Genomic DNA, 22,567 nt, shown 5'->3' on the forward strand with positions numbered 1-22,567 from the left:
GTGTCAAACGCAGCACTAAGATCAAGTAATACTAGCAATGAGGTGCAGCCTTGATCTGAAGCAAGTAGTAAGTCATTCGTAATTTTAACAAGTGCAGTTTCTGTACTATGGTGAGGCCTGAAACCTGATTGAAATTCTTCATAGAGATCATTTTTTTGCAAGAAGGAGCACAATTGAGCAGACACAACTTTTTCAAAAATTTTTGACATAAACGGAAGATTTGAAATGGGTCTGTAATTTGCCAGTTCATTTGAATCTAGTTGTGGTTTCTTAATAAGAGGCTTAATAACCGCCACCTTGAATGGTTTTGGGATGTGACCTAAATATAACGATGAGTTAATAATATTGAGAAGCGTTTTTTCTGCTACAGGTAACAACTCTTTCAGTAATTTAGTGGGTACAGGATCTAATAAACACGTTGTTGGTTTAGATGCACTGATAAGTTTATTTAGCTCTTCCTGTCCTATAGTTGTAAAGCACTGCAGTTTTTCTTTGGGTGCGATGAATGAAGCTGAAATACTAGACGCAGTAGAATCTACATTTGATGTATTTCTGATGTTATCTATTTTATCAGTAAAGAAATTCATAAAATCATTACTATTAAACTGAGGGAATGTTTAGATCGGGTGGCGTCTGTTTATTAGTTAATCTAGCCACTGTGCTAAATAAGAACCTTGGATTGTTTTGGTTATTATCTATGAGTTTGCGGATATGCTCTACCCTGGCAGCTTTTAGAGCCTGTCTATAGCTGGACATACTGTTTTTCCACGCAATTCTAAAAACTTCTAATTTAGTTTTTCTCCATTTGCGCTCAAGAATACGAGTTTCTTTCTTGAGAGAATGTGTATAACTGTTGTACCATGGCGCAGTACGGTTTTCTCTAACCTTTTTCAATTTGAGGGGGGCAACAGCTTCTAATGTATTAGAGAAGATAGTGCCCATGTTGCTAGTCATTTCGTCTAGTTCATGTGTATTAATGGGTACACAGAGCAGTTGAGATAAATCAGGCAGGTTATTTGTGAATCTGTCTTTGGTGTCTGGAACAATAGTTCTGCCCGGACGATAACGCGGAGCCATATAACTAATATCAGTAATACGCAGCATGCACGATACAAGGAAATGATCAGTAACATCATCACTTTGAGGTACGATATCTATATCGGTAAGATCAAGTCCATGCGATATAATTAAATCTAGCGTATGATTAAAACGACGTTTTGCTTGACTCCAAGAGAGTTTATTAGGTCAGTAAACGCAAGTCCTAACGCATCATTTGTATTATCAACGTGAATGTTAAAATCTCCGACAATTAGCAGTTTATCAACATTAACCAATAGATCTGAGAGGAAATCTGCAAATTCTTTTAGGAAATCTGTATATGGCCCTGGCGGTCTATACACAGTAGCCAGAGCAAGAGATAAGAGAGATTTATTTCGCATATCTAACAGTGTAACATTAAGCAGAAGTATTTCGAATGAGTTAAACCTCCTGTATCCTGTTTTCTGAGTAACATTGAGAATATCACTATATATTGTTGCCACACCACACGACCAGTCTTACGGGGCTCATGTTTATAACAGTAGCTTAGTGGAGTAGACTCATTTAGACCAATATATTCATTTGGTTTCAGCCAGGTTTCAGTCAGGCAGAGTACATCAAAATGATTATCTGTGATCATTTCATTTACAATAACTGCTTTGGGTGCGATTGATCTAATATTTAGGAGCCCAAGTTTTAAAAATTGTTTTTGTTCATTTATTTTGCGTTTTTCTGGTTTAATCACGATCAGATTTTTTCTAGATCCTGCATTAAATTTATATTTTGACCTCGCTATTCGGGGAAAAGACACAATCTGTATAGATTGGACAACGCAAGTACTTCTATCTTTTAAGTGGGTAGAACAAAAGTCATCATAGCACCACGACGTAACTTTGGTCACCAGATTATGTTGCAGTTATGTATTTTTGTTAGCTGAAGTAGTACTACATTGAAGCTCTTCACTGCAGCAAAACTCAACCAAATGCATCTTATACAAGATAAATAATATATACACAATATATATAAACCGGCTGAAATTGCTCTTATCCTACCCGATCTGAAAAATCCAGTCTTTCACTCTGCCTGTGTCAGTTTGCGTCTTGTTAAAAGATTTAAATCCCTGCTGCCAAGATGCTCCTCTGCCGGACACGGATTATGGAAAGTGAAACTTAAATCTATAGGGGTGGTTGGATTTATTCATGCACTTTAACATATTTATTTAAAGCTTCCTTCGTTTCAGAGTCTTACAGCATTATCTTAATAGGCTGTATATTAACTTATTGGGAGAAAACCGGTAGTTCTATGTGAAATCAAGACATTTGAGCACCCCCATTTTGCCAAAATAACATGATCAAAACACCTCAGCGAATATTCGACTGTGAGATTGGGATTCGAATCAGGCTCCTGCTATCAAAGCATCAAATCGTTGACTATTCGGGGTCACCCCTAAACAGTAGGTAACAGTATATCTGTTTCTTTTCCAGGTGACACAATTTAGACGAGGGCATGGATGCTGACATTGGACGGTCAATTTGAAGTATGCTAAAGATGCTTCTTGCACTCTGGAATTTACCAAAGATAATTTCTACATAACATGGTACTTGAGAGCTTGTTTTTTATTTGGTGGGTTAAACAAGGAATGTTTGGATGAGTTGGGATTTTGCGAGCCACCCACTGAATGTGGTGACTTTGAACTGACACCTTTTTCATCCAACCTGAAAGAAACTAACAGCTTTCCTCTCTGTCTTTTTGTTTATAGGTACTTCTTGGGCATCAATCCAGAGACGGCAGAGAGGACATATCAACCAGCAAGTCTGTACACTGATCAGGAAACTCATTGACTTTGAATGGATGTCAATCTAGTGTGTAAGCAATGTTCCAACACCAAAATGGACTCAACTCTGGCTTTGTGTTAAGCTAGTCATGCAGTAAGATGATCACTGAATATGTTCTATAGTGTGTCCTGGTTCAATGGAGAGAAGAAAATAAAATAAAAAAATCTGTGAAAATTAAAAACACAATACTGGCTACTGAGTTGCATTACTATTACAGTTTACACTGTAATTCTACAGCAGAATACTGCTAAATTGCAGCGAGCAGAGCTGGATGTCTGTTTTTAGTGGGCTGATTTCAGTCCCTCCCATTCGAGGCTTTTTCCAATCAAATTGGTCGCTGTAGGCGGAGCTTCGCCTCGCCCTGTCCTTCTTTGGACCCAAAACAATCTAACCAAGACCTTCATGTGGGGAATATTCCTAATAACTTCTTATAAAAGTATTCATCATTCGCATGATGCTGAAAATCGACACATAGTTCACACCGAATTGTTGCATTTATCATGACCATTCATACGAAATCAAACTCAACATATTTCACGTTAATAGCTTTTCCTGCTAAAACACAAAAAGGGTTCAAATTAAAGATTAGAAATAACACATCATGCATAAAAAGGGCATAGCAGATAATTATTAGTAAGCATATTGCTCCAACACTTTGAATGATTTTATATGATTGTCCTTTTGAAATTGTTTATTTGAAACTTTCCTTGTCTGAAAAAGGAAAGAGTTGAACATGCAGCAGAGCAGGAAGAGAGTCATGGAATGCGTCCGTGGTGCAGATCTTGATGTCCTGAGGGCGTCAGTTAATTTAATCATCCCGTGGCTTTACTATAGTTTCATACATTTGCCTGACAGATCATGAGGCTTCCACGGGTTGCGAGAAAGACTCTCGCAGTTTTGCATACAAAAAGTTCTTTGTTGTTTTCTTGATTAAGTTAGTCATTATCATCCCTTCTGAGTGGACAAGAAAACGCTGACAGGAAATGGTTCAAACCATGGCCTGAGATTGATTATTATAGTCTTATGACCGCAGATGGCTGAATGTGCTGTACTGCAATTATTTTGTGTTGTTCGACAAAATCCTACATGGCTTTCTCAGCCCTGTAACACTGCCTTTTCAATAAAGCTGTTAATTTAAGAAGTTTCTGATTGGCCGATCAAAAATGTCACAGATCAGAATAGTGATGTTACTGACTCAGGCAAGGGTTATCTGGCCAAAATTGTGCTGTGAAAGTTTCCACAGATCAGAATAGTTTTTTTTACTGATTTAGGTGCATGATTATCCGCCCCCACAGAACCTGTTTTACAGGACTCCACCCAAGCAGCTCATTTCCTCACAACCTTCAAGAAACATCTTGACTTTCACATTTACAGTTTTGACCTTTATTCATGTTTATCCTGTTTTATTAATCTTGTGTTTTTACTTTCAGTGCATTTTTTCACAGCAAGGGATGACAACTTAACTGTATTTTGTTGATAATTTAAAGAACCTTTCAGATTGATGCAAAATGTTGAAAAAAGAGTTTGAAAATCTGTAACATTGAACCATTTTTTCTGTATTCATTTTTTAACACCTATTTGTCTTTCTTCATTTATCTTATGGTTTTAGTTTCAGTTTTCACAATTCCTTTTTATCCACAGTAATGCATGAAAACAACATAATTTTTGACGTTTTAAACAGCCAAGATAGCGTATTGCTTTCAATTACAATATCATGTGTATATTTACACAGTGCAAAATCTGCAAAAACAGAATGTTGTTCTTGTTTACTGAGTCCACCTCCTTCTGGGTGAGATCAGTGCACTTTGTGTGTCTTATCTGCCCACACAGAACCTGTTTTACAGGACTCCACCCAAGCAGCTCATTTCCTCACAACCTTCAAGAAACATCTTGAGTCAGAACCTGTAAGACTTCTATACCCTTAGACTACTTAAAAATGCTCTTACTGCTTTACACTTGTTTGCATAATTTTAGCAAAATGATTGTTTCCCTCCTCTGTTATGACATGTTTATATTCATTCTTTGTAGAATAGCTATAACTGGAAATAGGCTATAATGGATAAGACAGGCTACATAAAATATGAGAAATAGAGAAAGCATTAGTGGTCCTTTCGATTTCACATCATTTATTATACATTAATTTCTTAGCCAAAATATAATTCTTGAACCTGTAAATGTAAAACCTGGTGTGATTTTAATTTTAATTTCCTGTATATTGAAAAATATTCATGCAATTTTAATCTCATATATTCCTTTACTTTCACATTCAGCTTTCACTAGCACTTTTGTTCGAGAAAAGACGCACCCGAGCAGCTCCCTCACAATCTTCAAGAAATATTCCATGACGCAACTCTTCTGTAAGTATTTGATGTGCCAAATTAAATGATGTTCAGAATAAAGACTTGTGCTTTCAAGTCAACCCCCTTTGGAGAAAGGGCCATAAAGCCTATTTCACACATACTCCGTCTGCAGTGTGTTTTTTTATTTTTTCTTAGTGCTTGCATAATGCGTGCGGCTGTGGTTGGTCAGTTGTTCCAGGAGCAGTGTGTCTGCAGTGCACCGAGACTGTTTTTGCTGTGCTGCAAGTGCAGAGTAGCAGATTGTTTGTGGGCAAAATGAACATTGATTAACACAAAATTTTTATAATTTCATCATATACGCATAATTAAAGTGCAATATGTTATACAGTTCCTAAATGTCAAGAAAAAATCTATCAATAAAGTGAAAGGCTTTTTGACAGAAAACGTACTCAAAAACAAGTGGACTTGTACTTGTACTGCACTGTTGTGGCAACGTAACCGGAAACGTATTGCGGATTAATAGTTGTGTGCTGGTAATATTTTATAATTATTTATTTTCTATGGGCGGACATGCAGTAGTTTAACCTAATTTATGTCCTCATATGCCCAAACTAATGTAAAGGCTGTTTCAACAGCTGTTAATGATAAATACAGACTCAAAATTAATTTAATTTATTTTGAAAAACACACAAATATGAACAGTAAAACACACCCAAATTATTAATAAAAACAGAACATACAGCGAAATATGAATGAAAGCATTCAGGACGCTCCGTGCTCAGCATCATTATAAACAGATATGCTATGGTATTTCAGATAATTAAGGAAAGATACCATAATCACAGAGGTATAAATATTAACAAAAGTACTTAAAGTAGACCGTATAAACATCATTTTTCAAAACAATAAATCTTTAAAATATTGAAAATGTTTATAAAACAGAACAATGACCAATTATAACCACATTAGAACATATTTCACCCAAAAATTTTAATTCTGTCATTAATTACTTACCCTCATGTCGCTCCAAACCCATAAGACCCTTTTGTGCAGAACACAAATGAAGATATTTTTAACAGATGCCTTGTGTACGAAAAAAACAGCAACAACAAAAATATGATGTGTTTATTCACATCCAATGCATTTCCACAAAAGCATCATGAGATGGCCAGTTCTCACGCCAACACAACACTGACACATCATGATGCTCTCCTGAACATGTTATTTTATAATAAAAATGCAATGTTTTTGCGCGCACACAAAACATTCACATCACTTCATAAATTGAGGTTAAACAACTGGGGCCTGTACCATAATGATGGCTGAAATCAACAAAAAAACAAACAAACATGATATTTCTGAATATACATTTACATTTATTCATTTAGCTGACGCTTTTATCCAAAGCGACTTACAATTGCTATATATGTCAGAGGTCGCACGCCTTTGGAGCAACTAGGGGGTTAAGTGTCTTGCTCAGGGACACATTGGTGTCTCACAGTGGATTCGAACCCGGGTCTCTCACACCAAAGGCATGTGTTTTATCCACTGCGCCATCACCACCCCAATATATAAAAAAAATCCTGAAAAATAAAGTGTATCACCATTTCCACACAAAATATGAAGCAGCAAAATTCTATTTAATTTGGCATTTTCAATGTAGGCCTGTTACATTATTCTTATGATTAGGCTTATTATTATTATTAAGTTACTTTTATTATTAAATTAATATTACAATTAATTTGCCGAACTTCATAGCACATCACCGCATAACTGACGCGCTGCGAGGATAATAAAGATTAGGCTACACCTCATTGAAAATATTTTTAAAAAGGTCTTTCAAAACAGGTTTATTATACAATGAATTATAGGCTTATAATTAAAATTATTAACACTGCAATCATCAATGAAAAAGCTTATTTCAAGCACTGACTTTATAAAAAAAAAAAAAACCTGTTTAACACAAAATACGTTTCTTCTCTCTGTATTTATTTATTTATTTATGTATTTTTTCCACTAGCCTATGTTTGGGGCACAAGGGAAATATTAAGGGAGTAAATTAAAACATTTAGCTATATACCGTTCTCAGCATGAAGTAGATTCGTCTCTCGTCGTCTCTGAGAGAAAATGCGCCATTAATGCAGCGTCAGATGCCGAAAGCGCTGTCAGTTTTTACTTTCACTTTCTAGTGAATCGACTGAGATTAAGAGGTTCACCGCATAATTCTTGCGCAAAGTTTGCACGTTGCTTGTGTGATATTGGCTCACCTTCCTGGTTTAAAACAAATATTTACAATATTGTGATAAACTGTCATGACAATAATGGAGGAAGCAATACTGCGAGTGATCAGTCTCTTCATTGAGTCAACAATGAGTGAGGGCAAACAAGCAGCAAGACGATGACAACGAGTGGCGCAGGGACCTCGACGAACTGGACAGAAGAATGGTGGTGAAGAGATAATCCGCTGGTGAGTAGTGATGTAATCCAGACACAGAACGAGGAACACAGCAACACCGAACGGAACACTCACGAACAAGACAGCAGCAATGATCAGGAACACCAACAGGAACATAGATCCAGAGACAGCACACGAACACATCAAACAAACGGTCTGACAAAGGAGGGAAGAAACTGGTGAGTATATATAGGTGTGTTGATGAGCTGCAGCTGCCAACGAGACTCAGCTGAGAAGCTGATCAGCGGTAATTGGCCCGGTCACGCCCACACGACCTACACCCACAAACACATCTCAACAATAACACAAGACGAGAAGGAAACAATGAATTAGTGAACCGTGACAGTACCCCTTCCCCTAGGAACGCCTCCTGGCGTTCCCAGGGTCCCTTACCTGTCGATTGTAATCATCGATAAGAGAGTGATCCAGTATGTCTCTAGCAGGCACCCAACTTCTCTCCTCCGGACCGTAACCCTCCCAGTTCACCAAGTACTGAAATTCGCGTCCCCTCCGTCCAGAATACGGTTTACCGAAAATGTGGGTTCCCTGTCTACGAGTCGCAGCGGGGGGGGGGAACCGGGACTGGCGGATTAATACGAGAATGAAACACGGGTTTAATTTTAGATACGTGAAAGACGGGATGAATCCTCCTGTACACCGGAGGAAGGTTGAGGCGGACTGCCACCGGACTAATGATCTTGGTGACAGTGAACGGGCCAATGAATTTGGGAGCAAGTTTATTAGCAACGGAGCGGAGAGGAATGTTCTTGGTTAAAAGCCACACTTTTTGACCAACAACGTAAACAGGAGGCTTAGACCGGTGGCGATCGGCTTTAGCCTTGGTGCGCGCCCCCACTTGGAGTAGAATCTCACGGGCTCTAGTCCAAGTGCGGTGACACCTCTGGACAAAGGCGTAAGCGGAGGTGGACCGCGACTTCGGATTCCAGACTGGGAAAAATTGGTGGCTGGTAACCTAAACTACATTCAAACGGAGATAGGCCCGTGGACGACACTGGTAACGCATTGTGGGCGTACTCTACCATAGATAGTTGCTGGCTCCAAGAGGAAGGATTCTTGGAGACAAAACATCGCAACGCCCTTTCCAAATCTTGGTTGGCTCTCTCGGTTTGGCCATTGCTCTGGGGATGAAACCATGAGGACAGACTGACAGTCACTCCCAGTAACTTACAAAATTCTCGCCAAAATTTGGACACAAACTGGGGTCCCCTGTGGGAAACCACGTCCACCGGGAGGCCATGTAAGCAAAAGACGTGGTTTACGACTGTCAACGCTGTCTCCTTGGCTGAGGGTAATTTGGGCAAGGGGATGAAATGGGCCGCCTTCGAGAACCGGTCCACCACGGTCAAAACGACGTGTTGCCCTGAGAGGGCGGTAATAAAATCTAGCGCGATATGGGACCAGGGTCTCGAAGGGACGGGCAGCGGTTGAAGTAGCCCATCTGGGGGTCGACTGGAAGTCTTACCAGTGGCACAAACCGAGCAAGCCAAAACAAAACTGTGAACGTCGCGAGCCATACGTGGCCACCAGAATCGTTGCTTGACCAAAAAACTAGTGCGATTAACTCCTGGATGACAAGCCACATTGGAACAATGCCCCCACTGAATGACGTCGGACCGTAATTCCTCCGGCACAAATAACCGATTCGGTGGGCAACCGGGCGGAGGCGTTACCCCTTCTAAGGCCGTCTTGACCTTCGATTCGACCTCCCATGTGAGTGTGGAGACAAAAAGGTTCTTGGTTAAGATGCACTCGGGAGTAGACGGGCGTTCGGAACGGTCAAAAATACGCGATAAGGAGTCGGGTTTGATGTTCTTGGAACCCGGGAGGTACGAGAGAGAAAAATCAAAACGTCCGAAAAAAAGTGCCCACCGAGCCTGCCTGGGGTTCAATCTTTTGGCAGTTCTAATATATTCTAGGTTCTTGTGATCGGTCCAGACAATAAAAGGTACCCCCGACCCTTCCAACCAATGACGCCACTCCTCCAACGCTAGCTTGACTGCCAACAACTCGGCCGGTGATAAACGATGGGATAAAAACGCGCAGGGATGTATCTTGTCGTCTGTGGAAGAACGCTGGGATAACACTGCGCCTACCCCCCACCTCTGACGCGTCGACCTCCACCACAAACTGACGTGAGGAATCAGGGGCTATGAGGATGGGGGCTGAAACAAAGCGGCCTTTCAATTTGGTAAACACAGCCTCAGCTGTGTTAGACCACCTGAACGTAGTTCTGGGGGAGGTCAAGGCAGTCAGAGGCGCGGCTAGTTGGCTGAAGTTGCGAATAAAACGCCGGTAGAAGTTGGCGAACCCCAGAAACCTCTGTAGGGCCTTACGGGAATCTGGACTTCGCCACTCCACCACAGCCTTAACCTTTTCAGGATCCATGCGCACTCCCTCAGACGAAATGATGTACCCTAAAAAAGGAACAGACTGTGCATGAAAAGCACATTTCTCCGCCTTGACAAAAAACCCATTCTCTAGCAACCTCTGAAGCACTCGCCGGACGTGCTGCACATGTTCCTGGAGAGAAGAAGAAAAAATCAATATGTCATCCAGGTAGACATATATGAACTGATCTACCATATCTCGCAGCACGTCATTGACGAGTGCCTGGAAGACCGCCGGGGAGTTAGACAGCCCGAAGGGCATGACCGGATATTCAAAGTGCCCCCTGGGGATGTTAAAAGCAGTCTTCCACTCATCCCCCCTTCTTATGCGGACCAAATGATAGGCATTACGTAAATCCAATTTTGTGAAAATAGACGCTCCCTGCAACCTCTCGAAAGCTGAAGACATCAACGGCAAAGGATAAGTATTCTTTACCGTGATGTTGTTCAACCCATGGTAATCAATGCAAGGACGCAGAGAACAGTCCTTCTTCCCCACAAAAAAGAACCCCGCCCCTGCAGGAGAAGAGGAAGGGCGGATGAACTTGGATGCTAGAGAATCAGAAATATATTTCTCCATAGCCTCCCCTTCTGGAACAGAAGCGAATATAACTTGCCCTTGGGTGGAGACGTACCTGGCAGTAAATCTATAGCACAGTCGTAAGGACGATGCGGAGGAAGAGAAGCTGCTCGAGACTTACTGAACACTTCCCTCAGGTCCTGGTACTCTGCAGGCACGTTAGACAAATCCACCGCCTCCTCCTGAAAAACAGAAACAGAACTTGACGGACAGGCAGACACTAGACAAGACTCATAACAACTATTGCTCCAAGCTAAAATGGATCTCTGGTGCCAGTCTATTTTAGGATTGTAACGGATGAGCCAGGGGTGACCGAGGACGACAGGTGCAAGGGGAGAGTCCATAATCAAGAAGGATATAGTCTCAGTGTGATTGCCTGACGTGATGAGGGTGATGGGTCCAGTAGTGAAGGAAATGGTGGGAAGTTCACAACCGTTGAGGGCGTGGACCGAAATCTTGTGTGTGAGAGGATTGATGGGGATCTGAATCTTATGTGCAAATGTACTGTCCAGGAAATTACCCTCGGCTCCAGAGTCCAGAATGTGTTGTCCATCTCAGTCTTACCGGAAGGAGGGTCGATGATGGTGATGAGGTCTTCTCGGCGGAGATTCCACCCGATAGTAGCCTCATAGTTACTATCGGGCTTGGCCTTTTACTGGGCAGTTGTTCAGATAATGTCCCGCCCCTCCACAATATAGGCAGAGGCCCTGGGATCTCCGCCTCTCCCTCTCCTTCGGCCCACCCGACCTGCGGGTTACCCTCGGGGCCCGCGGATATAACCGCCATCCGCACATCACTAATGTAGAGCATTCACAGCTTATATGGGCCGAACGCCCCTGCAGTAATCTCTTGAGCAGGGGTGTCCAATCTTGCTCTTGGAGGGCCAGTATTCTGCAGAATTTTGCTCTAGCACATACAGTAAAGCCAAGGTCACACTACAGGATTTTAAGCCCGATTTGCAAGTCAACGAGCTCGTCGACTGGTCGGGCTGTGATCGGGGGAAAATCAGCAGGTGATCAGCGTTTGGCAGTCTTTATGTGTGAACTACTCAACGATGCATCAAAGAGGCTCGCTGACACCTCACCGAAGCCAAACATATATCTAGCATGCTACATATCTGGACCGGTCAGCCGACTCGACATCACGTGGTGTCAGTTGTCGCGATGAGCTACAGCCAATGAGAGAGAGCAAGGCATGGGCTGAGGTCAGCGGAAGAAAAACAGCTGCAGCAACATGGCTTGTGGTTTGGGGACCGGATAGTCGTTAGGTGAGAGAGTTGTTGTCAGTTCATGTAGTGCGTTTACATAGTGTCACGTAGTGTGAACACCGCAATGACTTCAAGACAGACAGCAAGTCATTTAGTCTGAACAGCACAGCGATCTTTCTTTTTACCAACCACATTAAGGCTACTTGGGGCATTTGTGAGTTTATCTCAATCATAATTAATGTAATAAAATATGCTCCTAATATGCTATTTGTTTTTAAATGTGGGAACTGGGTTCCCCTTGCTGGTGTGATAAAAAATAAAATGATCACCTATTTGCTTGTCTCATTTACTCCTTTTAAATGTACTCTTGGGATCTCCACCTTAAAAATGAAAATGCCATTGTATGTACAACAGTGTAGTTGTTAATATAATTTTGGATGGACTCAGTCTACATGTGATTGTCTTAATCAAATAGTAACAAGTAACCTACCTGCCCAGGTTACTGGTCTGAAAGCAGCCATGTGTCACACGTGCTCAATAATGATATAATTAGTCAAGTGCTGGCTGCTCAAGCACTTTTATGAAACAGGAAACTATTCAAATTTTACTATGTGTTAAAAGGGTCATATGATGTTGCTAAAAAGAACATTATTTTGTGTATTTGGTGTAACGCAATGCGTTTATGTGGTTTAAAGTAAAAAAAACACATTATTTTCCACATACTGTACATTATTGTTGCTCCACTAAGCCCCTCCTTTCTGAAACGCTTCCATTTTTACAAAGCTCATCATTCTGAGAAGCGAGGCGTGCTCTGATTGGCCAGCTATTCAGTGCATTGTGATTGGCCGAATACCTCAAGCGTGAGACGGAAATGTTACGCCCCTCACCGTATTGTGATGGCGTTTCATGGCGCAACCACACAAAAACAATAAAACCCATTACAAACGAGGTATTTGTTGCATCCAGTGGGGACATAATTACTGATTATAATGACTTATACAGTCTTTTTACGCACCGCGTTGCATCGCGCCGCGTAAACATTACCATGTCTGCATTTGTGATCGGAGAAACACAAACATCAAGCACTACTCTACACTTCTCAAAACTCACGTTTGAATCGTCAGTAGCAGAAATGTACTTACAGGCTTGTGAGTCAGAAGCGTCAGACTGTCCTTGCGACGTTGGAATTGCCCCACTTTATAGAAACAGCCTTTGTGCAAGCCAGCATTGTAGCTTCCAGGTTCAGGAAATAGAAAATGTGCTGCACACACTCGAATATTTGCGTTGTACTGCTCTTGGACAGTGTTAGGGTTAGGGTTAGTCCTCTTTTGGAAGCCCAAACAAAGTAGTTTCGCTTTCACAATGAAACAGCATCTCCAGGACATGGCGCAGGCGGCAGCAACAATACTACAGTCAGAATAATAGTTCTGCCTTCTTTCATTGCATGTACGTTTGGGCGGTGTTATAAAAATCTCCCCACATCGTGACGTAGACATGTGGGGGGTGTGGCAGAGTCTTAACATTGAGAAAGAATATCTCTTTGGTTTTGAGACTTTAGTCTTTGCAACTTCAGGGATCTTATCTATGCATGAACAGCTTGTAACACTCCAAAGAGAAAGGAAAACTGGAAATCGCATCATATGACCCCTTTAAATTGCTGGCCATAAATGCAAGGAATTCATGATAAATCCTAAGCAGTTATAATTAAATGCACTGGGTGGCGCTGTGGAGCGTGTTAAGTTGATCACAGATCACAGATATTATTTGATCACAGAACGTCGTCATCTGCCTTGCGAAGTTTGGATTTACTTTGATCTAAATGATCTGACAAAATGTACTTCTGATCAAATTAATTAGTAAAACTGATTAATCATAATATCACCACCACAATGAGAAATCACATGAAATACAAACATCAGTCAGCTGAGGAAAGACAGCTGTCCATCACTGCATTCACACTGCAGGTGAGCACATCTGATAGTGAAATTATCTTGAGATAAAGTTTCCTTGAGGGAGAGTGGTTTAACACAAAGTGCTAAGAAACTGTTAGCACACACGTTATGTTTGTCAGCTCGTTTTTATTGTTATCAGACTAAGGAACAAACTTTCACTCGAGCATATGGATATTATTGTTTCTCTCAGAATTAATACATGAAAATGTAAACACAATAAATATAGGCTGACACAAGTATATGTAGCACATTCTGTACTGTAATTGGAACAGTCTGCTTGATTTTTCCGTTTGCTCTGCTTGATCTTGAATGCATTTTTTTTATGTATTTTTTGTTGTTGTTTACACATTTTCAACCAAAATAAAACCTTGAGATACAACGTAACGTTGTTGTAGAATATTGTTGAGTAATGGCTAATCATAAGCTTGTTCAGAAATCATGACAAAAACTTGATAATTGAAAATAACGTCTTTCTCGTTAAACCTCATTTAAATAAACGAATATTCAAATTTTTTTTTTTTATGAGCCCGAATATTCCAACGTAACATTTTTGGAAATAACCAATCCCTAGTCCAACTATGCTTTTTTCACTTTTTGAATTTTAGTCGTTGTGTAGTGCGTATGTTTGGGCATAAAAAAAATCTACAAAGTTACAAATCTCAAAGTCCACTCCAAAAGGAGATATTTAGTTTTTTTATTAAATCCCTTTTCAAGAACTACAGCGAACTCTGCTTTGTGTACAGCGTTACCGGGGAAACCTCACTCTCTCCTGCTCCAAAAGCGCCTCCTGCTGGCAGATAATTAATTTGCATAAATATATGCCGCCACAAATATGAATGAATGATAAATTATGCATTTATATACTCTCTCTCTCTCTTTAAACAAGTCTTTGTGTTGCACTGTTATCATTTACAAGCGTGAAGCGCATCTCCATCGCAGCAGCTCAGTCCACAAACTATTCCTCAGCATATGCTTGAGTTTGGGTTGCTTAACGTTCATCTGGGAAAACAGTGTGTGTTATCTGTGTAGATTTGTAATGTAAATTGATGGATTTGGAGACCAGAATGGACAAAGAGAGTTTCCGTGAAAATTGGAATATGGCTACTCGCCCCAAGACCAAACAATCGCAATCTTATCTTCTTTCGGCTCTCTCAAACCAGCACTGCCTCGGCCAAGGTCGCTGTTGGAAAATAATCCTGGGAAGAGCACTGCAGTGAGACGCTCTTGCATTCCTCCCACCTGTCACAGACACCTGCGGATTGTTGACTCTGTCTGGGTCCTGATCAAGGCTGTCTCCATAGCAACGTGCTGTGTCGCTATCACATTCTGCAGACTGAGACAACTTGATTTGAATGCCAGCGTGGCGACTCTCCAGGCATACAAATACATACATACACAGACACATACGCACATATATAGATATGCATTCACCTCCCCACCCCCGATCCATCGCCTTCGGCGCTTTGTACCTCCAGCCTGACAAGCGGGTCCGACCAGCGCCGAGAATGGCTGCTTGCCGGAACTGGATTGCCTTCCCTGTTGCAGTCGTGTGGCTATGTTGTTGATTGACTATGTGCTTTTTGTTGCTGGGGTGTTTTTCCTGTTCTCACAATGTACTCCCAAAGGAGCATAGTCTGTGAATAATTTTTTTTCTCCCTGCTTTCCTCATGTCATGCTGTATCTCTTCCTCACTCTAAAACAAATTCCTCGTATGTGTAAACATACTTGGCGAATAAAGCTAATTCTGATTCTGAAATTGTTTACAAACCTATGCCAACACAGGAGATTACATCAACATATTTCTAAATATGCGATTTGTTGTACATCACGATTTCAAATAAAAGTCGCTCTAGGTTTGCTTGTGTTAAATGGATATAAACTTAATTGAATTACGCTTGAAAATGAAACATTGGCGCTAATACATAATGTACTTAAGTCTTGTTCAATAAAACCATGTAATTACTTGGATTTAATACTTTATTTGAACCAATTATGATTGCCTCAGTGCTAGTTTATATATAAATATAGTCATATTAAAGCCTGTTTAACACTTAGGTTTATTTTTATTACTAAAAATGATCATATTACTCAATTGTCAAAATAATCAGTAGATTTATTGATTACCAAAATAATTGTTAGTTATGGCCCTAGATTAGTTAAAACATTTCAAAATACAACTGCATTGTTTTGTGACTAAAAGACAAATGTTTTGCAATTGAAAATTTCTTAAAAATAGTATTAAAATATTCTCATTCTAGTGAACCAAGTATCTGCATTTTGTCTCGTTTCATGAGCTAATTTTATTGTCACACCCCTAGCGTCTACAAGCATGATATAGCTCATATTTTCCAAGTGTATAGCTTTTATTCTTCAGGTCAATATTCATAAAATAAAAGGAAAGTATACTTTGCCATAGTATAGTTTTAAATGTTAAAATGGCCATAGTCACTGCATGCTTTGCTTGAGCGGCACTTTATTTGTACCATTGTTTTATTAGTTTATGTATTATAATTTGAAAGATAATAACAGTATGGTTTTATAAGTGAGGTCTCTGATTTTAGTCTTTGAAAACCAAAAGAATTGTGCTTGAAAAGTCCTTGAAAGTCTGTACGAACCCTGCAGTAAGTGAGATATGATTACTTTGAAGGATTCTGTCCCATCAATAAAATGTTGGTTTAAGCAGTCTTAAGATACACTGTGTAGAAACAGACTCGAGTTTGGCATTGATGCAAGCAGGTCTTCTCTCCCTCAACAAAGAGTCAACACTGACATAACTTGAAAGTGCACATGCAAACTGCCAAAGACAGAAAAACTGGTCAGAGATAAAAATCAAAGACTATTTTGCATCTCTGCATTTAAAATTAAAGCAGTCACTTCTGCCTTTTACAAAAAGACCCATCAATAAATGATACAAAACTTTGAAGCATTTGTTTGCTAGGCTGCGAAACATGGTGTACGTTGAAAATAACCTGCAAATTTTCAAGGCCCGTTGCATTGTGCTGCTTTTGAGATGTCATTGACAGTGTGTCAAGCAGTATAACATTCTTGCATAAGGTACTAGTTCTTGAAGAAACAACGGAAGAGTGCGCAAACTGGGAAGCCGATGAAGTGACATCTACAATGATCACTGGTGGTTCTCCATACACTCGAGTCTTCCAAAGTATCTTTGAAGGGGCACTGAACGCTTTGCAAGAGGAGTAACACGAGGAATGTGAAGAGAATAGGTATTACTGCTTGAATATCATTGCATTTCTTTTGGAAAACTACATGGCCTTCTTCCCTTTTTGTAGCAGGGTACTCTTGGAAGGCCTAAAAAGATATCCTGCAGATATTGCTGTGACACTGCCATCATTATTTGCTGACTTCGGCATGACAAACGATACTAACTGCCACGCAGAAAAATGGTTTGGGATTGTGAAAAATTCCATTCTATGCTGAAAAGCGTCGCCTCAGACCAACAGAATGTATTCGGACATGCATCAAATTATCTCTTCAGTTTCAAATCCTACAACAGACACAAACCCAACAACTCCCTAAAACTGTGAATATGCAAATGATTGTAAACAATATTTTTAATATCTGAATTCAAAAGGACTAAATAAGGATTAGGAAAACTCATTTTTAGAAGTCAAATAAGTATTTTCTAAGATATGTGAAAAATATTGAATTAGGCAAGTAGGCGCGAGCCAAACACCCTCCCTTCAAATGCTATATTCTCTCAAAATCAGGCGAGAAGAAAATGTGCTGCCACTAATGCATTGTTTAGTTTGTTCAACTTCAACTCGAGAGCTGAACACACTCATGCAAACACTGAATACTGTCCCTCTGGTGAGAATCATAGAAGAGCAGAGCTTCTTAGGTGGCATTTACATTACATGGTTCACAAGACCTCTTTTTAATTGTTTCCTCCGCTTTGGCACAGATCAGATTTGACACACAACTATGTAAGTAGGGGGAAAAAACATGCCTTCTGATATTCTCAGACCAGTTTGAGGCCTCATTCGTATGTGGAAATGTTCATATGTGTGATGACGATCCAGCGTATACAAGGAGAAAGGTAGTTTTAGTTTCATTCTTAGTTTTATGCATGTAACTGAATGTAATTACTTCAAGGATGTTAGCGCGAAGAGGGTTTTGTACTATTTGTATTATAATTCTATAATCAACACAAACTCAGCACACATGAAAAACGATAGGTGCATAGGAAAAATAGTCCAACAAAACTGTCGAATCAAAATTATAATAAGATGCAATCCCGCACACTATCAATGCTTGTTAAATGTTGACGTTTATTATCACAAGCACAAGCCACATTTCGCAAGACTTGTGAACCAAAACGTCCCTTGTGCTTGTGATAATAAACTTCAACATTTAGCAAGCATTGATAGTGTGCGGGATCGCATCTTATTATTATAATTCTATAGAAATCGTTCTTTTCATCTCACTTAACTAAATACATAAGATCTAGTTGCAGTGATTTTTACGATGAGAATGTACTGCAATCACATTTATAAAGTTGTGCTTCTGATGAAATGAGTGATGAAACACTGACAGTTTTTCATGTTTAATACTGCTGGTTGCTTTTAAGCAATAGTTCAAAATAAATTTATTTATTTATTTTAGTCATTTAGCAGACGGCTAACAGTATACCGCTGCACACGTATTTAGAACTTTTGTACGTATTGTAGTACGATGAAGACATCTATTGTAACTATAGTAGAATAAAACGTCATCAGCATGCACTAGTGGTAAACAAAAAGAGCATGATAAATCATATTTTAGCAGTTGTAGTTTTTATGTGCTGAAAATAGCGGCAAAAGAGGAAGGGATAAGAGCTTTAGGTAAGCAGTTTTATATTTTAGCGCTATGTCGCATTGATTTCATGTCGCATTTTTATTGGTTGGTCAGTAAACGTGGATTGTACCAGCAAACGCACTGTGCGATGATCATGCTGTTTATGTGAGAGAGTACGACCACTGTACGACACAGGACAACCAATGAGGAGCCACGATCACAGAAATCACCATGACTGTTTCACGATGCCTATCTTCCATCTGGGACAGCCGAAAATCGTGCAGCGAGTTTAGAGCTTTACCCCTAAACGAACAACAAAAAGAAACTTCGTTTTGAGTATATCAGGGTTTTCAGACAGTGGATATCATCTTTAATATACTTCTCTGACTGGACTAGCAAGGAGCAGTTAGAGCCGATGAGAACGCAAGTCTGCACTGACCATGATTAAACCATGTAATATAATGTTTCTGCACTTATTGGGGGGAATCTTAACTGAAGAGATGAACTGACCAACAGGAAGCTATGGATCTACTGAATGTGTATTTCTCAAGCATTTTATTGCGGCATTCATTGTTATTTTATCTGCAGTGAACACTAGTGAAAAGTGTTTCTACTAATTTACTTAAAAGTGTAGTTAACCCAAAATTCTGTCATCATTTACATTGTTAAATCAATTCCCCCTCATTTTTTTTCAAACCCCTGACTTTTGTTTTTCTGCAGAACTCAAAAGAAGATACTTTGAAGAAGACTGGTAATCAAAACTAACAGGTTTGTCACGACGACATAAGGGGAGTAAATTATTTTCATTTTTGGGTAAAATATCTCTTTGATTAGGATGATACACATTTTAAATATTAAGTGGCTATGTCCAGCATGATTAATGTGTTATAATTAAATAGGTAAATAATAATAAGTAAATAGTCTGTCATACAAGATGTGCCTTTGTAGAGGTTAAAAAGATCAAAGATAAAAATGATCATATAAAGGACGGAATCAATATGATCCAACTGTAATAAAATAGTAAATGAAAAAGTTAAAATCAATTTGATTTAAGTCTAATATTCTGAGGTTGCAGGTTGTGACTGACGCGAGCTGTGCTGTGCGTCATAGCCAATACAGACTGACGCAGAGACAACAGCACGAGTCTGTCTTCATTTATTAATGTCTATTTTCCCCCTTTATCAGGGTGTAACACCTTTAGTAATAGATACTTGTGCATTATTTGCTCTTTACAGGTGCAGAAATTAAAGCTCCCAAGCAAAGAACTACAGCAACAACCAAGAACAATATTCACCGATTACCTTTAAAAATGATTCTTAGTAACAGTTAGGTAATTGTTTAAATTATTTTGCCAAGTACAAAATGTTTAATTCCAAAACCATTTACCAATGTGTTTTTCAAAACACCTTTTAAATTAATGTTTTAACCTTTATTTATTAAATAGTACAGTCCAAGTGTATATATAAATGCTACATTCATTCAAATAAAATGGGTTAATCAGTGGTCTCAAACGCAATTCCAGGAGGGCCACAGCTCTGCAGAGTTTAGCTCCAACCAGCTCCAAATCACACCTGCTTGGAAGTTATTAGTAATCCTGAAGACCTAGATTAGCTGGATCAGGTGTGATTGATTAGGGTTGGAGCTAAACTGTGCAGAGCTGTGGCCCTCCAGGAATTGAGTTCGAGACCAATGGGTTAAATATTTTATAAGTATTGCATAACGGACGAGGCTTTTATTGTTGCGTTCGCCGTTGTACTATTCTTTGAAACAACATGGGGCGACGAGGAGTAATATCCTCTAAAACCATTGGGAATCATCAGTGAGAAGAAGTCATTTGCCGGTACAAGACTTCTCGTGTGATGAATTAATCATTTCTTTATGAACCGATTAAAATAATTGTAAACTTTTGGGTTTATTTTGCATAATAAATAAACCCCGGTGAAGACGAGGAATGTGGGAGCACTAGAAAGTCAATGATTGGAAACAAAAATGCTTACAAAGACACAAGACGGATTGAACTTGGATGGATACACAATGGAAAACAGGTTAGAACAAAATGTGGTGGTGGGACAAGAAAGCTGCCTGTTCCGAAAAATGCTGGTTATGATGATCTCATCAAGCTGGGAAAGGAGCTTTTTTTCCTCAAGGTCAGTCAAAGAAAGGTCCTGAAGACAGTTTCTCTTTCAAAATATTTGATTTTCAAGAGTGTGAAATGCCACATGATCTCACTGTAGGAGAGCTGTACGAATCGGTTAAACTGGGAATGCTGTGATTCTACTTAGTATCTGAAGCTTCTTCAGAGGATCTTCAAACTTCAGACACACCATCAGAAAAAAATGATGACTGCTACATAACAGGCGAGACCCATTTGTCATCTGATGATGAAATACAGTTTGGTCCAGTGGAGGATCCTGACTACACCTCTGATGATACTCTTTCCATAGAGGCACCTCAAGAAGAGATACCATCCCAGTCAAGAGAGGTAGCACATATAATAGCACATCAAGATTCTGCTCCGAAGGTGCTGAGACTGCATCGTGTCAACATCATTCATGATATGGTTGAACAGTTCAAAGATGCCAGTGTTGTGGAGTCCAGACTGTCGGTTATTTTTGTTGATGAATGTGGCATTGATGAATTGGTGTTGCCCGGGATGCATATTCAGGTTTTTGGGAAGCTTTTTTCCTGAATTGTGCAGATGGGGAAATTGAGTATGTCCCAGCACTTCAGCCTGAGTATGGAAAAGAAAAATGTGAGGCAGTAGGTAGAATTCTGCTAAAAGGATACCAGGATCATGGATTCTTTCCAGTAAAGCTGTCGTTGGCCTTTGCAGTCTGTCTCCTTCATGGGGAGAACAAAGTGACACCAGACATGCTGATTGAATCTTTTTTGAGGTATGTACTGTAATAATGTTGCCAAATGTACAATTGAATGGTGCTGCATGCTAAATGAGCCATTGAATAGTATGACAGGTCTTTACCACTATGTATTGTAATTGATCTGTTTTATACATTGTTTTATTCAAGGTTTGTCACGTCATTTAAGAAAGACATCATCAGCTCTGTGCTGGAAGAAAGAGAGTATGACAGGGATGACCTTTTCGACATGCTTTCCTGAATGGGTGGGCATGCTGTACCTGATGGAGATCCCATACAGGACACTATCATACAGACTGCACACAAACAACTAATACAGGAGTCAATGTATGCTCTTAAAATGATGGCTGCTAGTGCTCAGTGTACTTTAAAGAGTCTGCTTCCAACTGTGTCTGCAGTTTTAGCACTTTATGAATCCAAAATTCCAACAGCAAAAGGTGTTATTGCATTGCTTAAACCAAATGAGAAACAACCTTCTCACAGCAAAACAATGCAGTTTTTAAAGCTGTTCATTAGATCACTTGACAAAGATAAATGTTATTATCTGTTATGTATGTTATCTGTGTTTCACACATTGATGTTGAGTTTACAGATGTCAGGGGTTTACAAAGGTGTCCAGTGGCACATACATGTGGTCCACTGTTGCAGATACCCTGCACTTACAGTACCTACTCTGAATTTCGAAGAGAGTTTGGAAGTGTCTTAGATGCCAACTACTTGAAAAATGGATCTGTTGTAAAGCTGACAATAGCCTGTAAGGTAAAGTATGTCCAGCTAAACTACATTTTGAAGATGTTCTCTGTGTATGGCAGTGGTAAAATAATCAGGCTTCCCTTCATATACTGTGTTCATTTGTATTTCCTGGGACAAATCTGAAGACATCATAGGTCAAATTGCACATTTCAGTTTTGAAAACCATACATTGTCATACATTTATTTTTGTTGGCCTTACAGATTTAAGTATTAACTAATTATGAATCCCAGAAGTTCATGTTACAGTCCCACTAGCTAAACTACATTTTGAAGATGTTCTCTGTGTATGGCAGTGGTGAAATAACCAGGCTTCTTTTCATACACTGTGTTCATTTGTATTTCCTGGGACAAACTTAAAGACATCATAGG

The 22,567-nt window shown here is 39.7% G+C and overlaps 1 long non-coding RNA gene across 1 annotated transcript; it reads left to right on the plus strand.

Annotated features, from left to right (window-relative positions):
• The first annotated feature begins 4,702 nt into the window (after positions 1-4,702).
• Positions 4,703-22,364, plus strand: LOC306867343. The gene is made up of 6 exons (XR_013784006.1): positions 4,703-4,777; positions 5,144-5,230; positions 19,290-19,337; positions 19,805-20,716; positions 20,804-21,463; positions 21,596-22,364. It is a non-coding gene; the product is annotated as an uncharacterized lncRNA (long non-coding RNA).
• Positions 22,365-22,567: the final 203 nt, after the last annotated feature.

The sequence above is a fragment of the Barbus barbus genome, assembly GCF_936440315.1.
Source record: "Barbus barbus genome assembly, chromosome: 4".
Lineage (NCBI taxonomy): Eukaryota > Metazoa > Chordata > Actinopteri > Cypriniformes > Cyprinidae > Barbus > Barbus barbus.